A 4,453-nucleotide genomic window follows, 5' to 3' on the forward strand; every position below is an offset into this window, starting at 1 on the left:
TGTAGATGATTTTGATGATGACAATTTCTTTGAAATACATGGTTACAGGCTATTTAATAGGGATAAAGTATTAAAGAGAGGGGGAGTGGCTTTATATGTAAAATGTGAGTTACATCCTGTTGAAATTAAGGATATCAAAGATAATAGAAATGGAATTGAATCCATCTTGGTTTGTATTAGTGGATATAAAGGGAAAAGACCTTTAGTGGGAATTTGTTAAAGATCATCCAATTATACTAATGAAATTAGTGAGAAACTTTACAGGGAGATTAATATTTCATTTGTTAATGAGGTAATAATTATGAGTGATTTTAATTTCAGACATAGACTTGGAAATATTAGAGTCAAACCATGAGGGAGAAAAGTTTTTGGAAACTGTTCAAGATGGTTTCTTTCAACAACTGGTCAAGGAACCTACTAGAAACAATGCTGTTTTACATTTATTGCTAACTTCTAATACAGAAATGGTTGAAAGGGTGAAAATTGGGGAACACCTGGGTGTGAATTATTAGTTTAGATGTGAATTGGGTAGCTGACTTATTTGAATACACTGATCAAATGTGGAGAATTTTTAAATATTTAAGATAAACATATTTCTTATAAAGAGAAAAGTGGCTGCAAGTGAAAAATCAGGTTGGCTCGTAAAGTGTATGAGATAAAACTAAAAAAAAAGCATTACAGATTTAAAAAATTTAAATTGAATGGAATGATGAGAGATTTAGAGAATCGAGGAAGTTGGTCAAACAGGAAATTAGGACATCAAAAAGGATTTATGAAAATAGATTGGCCGAACATGTAAAAATTGACAGTAAGAAATTATTTAAATACATTAAGGTAAACAAAATGTTAGGATGGGGGGTAGGACCTTTGAGGGATGATAAAGAAAGGCTTTTGTCTGATGGTTATGAGATGGCTGTGTTGTTAAATTCTACTTTTTCTTCAGTTTTCTCTGAAGATTTAAGCAATATTTCTTATCTTTATGAAACAAGATGATCACATTAATTCTGAGCTGGTTAAGAAAAATTGGGAAGTTTAAAAAATAAGGCTTCTGGACCAGATAATATTTCCCCCAGGATTTTGAAGCAGGTTAAGGATTGGATATGTGAGCCACTTGCCACTATCTTTTGCAAGTCTTTGAACTCTTGGTGGTTACCAGAGGATTGGAAGTTAGCTAATGCTGCTACTCTTTTCAAGGGAGGAATAAAAATTATCCCAGTAATTATAGACATTTTCGTCTCGCATCATTTGTGGGAAAAGATTTGGAAAGTTTGATAAAAGATGTTTTGCAAAGCCATTTAATAAAGTTTAGAATTTTATTAGATAGTCAAAATGGTTTCACTAAGTGACATTCTTTGTAGATGAGGGTAATTGTGTAAATTTAGTGTATCTGGATTTTCAGAAAGCATTTAGTAAGGTGCCATATAAAAGGCTTGGCAAAAAAATTGTCCCTATAGGTGTGGGAGATAGGTTGGCTAATTGGATAGAAGAGTGGCTGGATGAAAAAAAAACAGAGGATTGTTATAAATGAAGTTTAGTCAAACTGGATTAATGTCACAAGTGGGGTACCACAGTGCTCAGTTTTGGGACCTTTGTTCTTTTTTGATTTACATCAATGACATAGGTGAAGGAATAATCAATAAATTACTTAAATTTGTTGATGATATTAAGTTCTTGGATGTTGATGGCTATAATGAGGAGGATGCTGTTTTATAAAAGGATTTAAGTTGTTTAGTGAGTTGGGTGAATAAATGGCAGATGGATTTTAGTTATAACAAATGCAAAATAATGCATGTGGTTATCATAATTTGAATTGTAAGTATAATTTGGATGGGAATAACCATAACAGTGTTATGAAAAAATAAAGATTTCGATATAGTGGTTGATCATTCTTTTAAGCCATCCAAGTAAAGTACCGTTACCAGTGGTAGGGCAAATAGGATTTTAGGTTGCATCTACAGAAATATTGAATACAAGTCTTAAGAGGTTATAATTTCATTGTATGGGTCACTGGTTAGGCCACATTTGAAGTATTGTGTTCAGTCTTGGGCCCCTTGCCTTAGGAAGAATATTGAATTGTTGGAAAAGATTCAGAGGATGGTTACTAGAATGGTGACTGGGATGGAGGGGTTGTCATATGATGAGAGATTAAGATCTCTGATATTGTTTTCTCTTGAAAAAAAAAATGGAGGAGATCTGATTGTGTTGTTTAAGATTGTTAATGGAATTGATAGTGATGATGCATCATCTTTTTTCATACTTAATGGTGAGAATGGTAGGACTAGGGAACACAAATAGAAAAATAAAACTGTCTTAGCTGAAGATGACTCCCATCCTGCCAAAATTTATATTCAGCTAAGACAGTTTTATTTTTCTAACAGGGTGGTTGGCCTTTAGAATGGGTTACTTTCAAATGTTGTGGAGGCAGTAAATTTAAGTGAGTTTAAGAGAAAGTTTGATAAGTATAAGAATAAGTGCTGGCTTTGAAAAGATGTTTTTTTATTATTATTATTTAATAGTTTAGTTTAGAAGATGGGACAGCCCAGATGGACCAATAGGCCCCTTGTTTCCCTAAACATTGTTTTATGTTATGATGTAAGAAGGTCTGTATCTAATTGCTAACTGAAATGTTCTGTTTTACTGTTTACTTGTAACTGTTTTCTAAAGGTGTTCAATAATTAAACATACATCTTGGATAAATGTGTCAGCCAGATGAATAAATAAAGATAAAAATAAAGTGATTGATAATGACACTCTCACGTGTATGTTTTTGTTATAAATGACGGTCCATATTTATTTATTTTCTAATCGAAGTGTTAATGTTACTCTATTCTGTTTTGCTGATTATTAGGTGTTTAATTAATCAATAGTTTTGTGTTAAAAAGACTGACTGTTAACCTTCTTGAAATAGTGACTGTTAAATAAAGATTTGTTTTGCTTAAGTTCGCTGCAGCTCTTTTAATTGGCCATATTGTGGTGATCGTGCAGTGCAAGCCTACTGTTTGTAGTTATATGAATATCACATGTAGCATAAAATGTACAGCTGCAGCTCTTTTAATTGGCCATATTGTGGTGATCGTGCAGTGCAAGCCTACTGTTTGTAGTTATATGAATATCACATGTAGCATAAAATGTACAAGCCATACATTTTTTTTTATATTTAAAAACATAAAAATATGATTAATGTTTTTTATAACGTATTTTTTAACTACATGTGAATGTTTTATTTAATTTATATGGATTACCTGTTAAATAAAAGGGTTTTCACTCAAATATAAACTAATACTGATGGTGATGTCATCAGTAAGTTATAAAATCAAAGGTTTGAACAATGTTAGGTAAAGTTTCCTGAACTACCATAGGTTCCAGACCTATTAATGATGTGTGTTTGTTTTAGATGAATTTGATAAGGTATTTTATAATTTCTCTGTTACTGAGAACAAGTTTTGGCATGTGACCATGCATAAATTTCAATAATTTTTTAAAATTGTTTTTTCATTATATTTTAATAGTTTTGAGTTTTTGTTACAGCAGATAAAATATTTACCCATTTACAGCACTTTCACCTTAAAATGGGGCGTCCAGGAGGCAGTCCCTTGTGAGGGTAGGGGTACAGGAAGTCTCCTCCCCCAGAAACTCCTCAGTTTTGTGAGAACATTATTTTTTTTTAATTCCTTAACATTTTTAGTGTCATAATTCATAATATAGCACAGTGAAGATTATTAAAAACCTTTTAATTCAAATAATTGAACAGTGAAACCATGCAAAATCAATTTTTAACAGTAATTTTCATAATCTGTATTACAGTTTTTTTTACTATTCCTTTCACTTCTCCATTTCTATACAACTTCACTTGTGATCTCTTCATAGTTTGACGTCTTAAACAGTAAACAGAACAAACTATGAGAATACTTAGAAGTAAAAAAGCTTGTATCGACACATTCTTGCGTCCTCTTCAGTCTCACGTTGTCTTCTGAAGGAAATGCGAGATTGAAGATGCTTGAATGTCTCGAAACATGCTTATCTAATTTAAGTTTGTTTTACTAACCTTTTAGTTTTTATACCTTTAACTGTGCTGCCTAACCTTTCACACCAACCATTTAACAATGACATATACCAACAAGTATCATTTCTGTCTGTTCAATAACATGAGGGAAGATTTTCTCAGTCAGAGTCAACAAGTAGGTTTTGTGACAAGTGCAGAATGGTTCTCTCTACCAAATGGTTTGAGAGTCAATCATTTTAGGTTTATTCCTAACCACTAATAATGAGATGGTTGCAAAAGTTGAAGTTGGTGAAGAGTGATCATTAGGTTCGATGTTTTACTACATATTGAGATAATCGGAAATGAAGTGTGAGATCATTAGGTTCGATGTTTTACTACATATTGAGATAATCGGAAATGAAGTGTGAGATCATTAGGTTCGATGTTTTACTACATATTGAGATAATCGGA

Source organism: Limulus polyphemus, unplaced genomic scaffold, assembly GCF_000517525.1.
Source record: "Limulus polyphemus unplaced genomic scaffold, Limulus_polyphemus-2.1.2 Scaffold6633, whole genome shotgun sequence".
Lineage (NCBI taxonomy): Eukaryota > Metazoa > Arthropoda > Merostomata > Xiphosura > Limulidae > Limulus > Limulus polyphemus.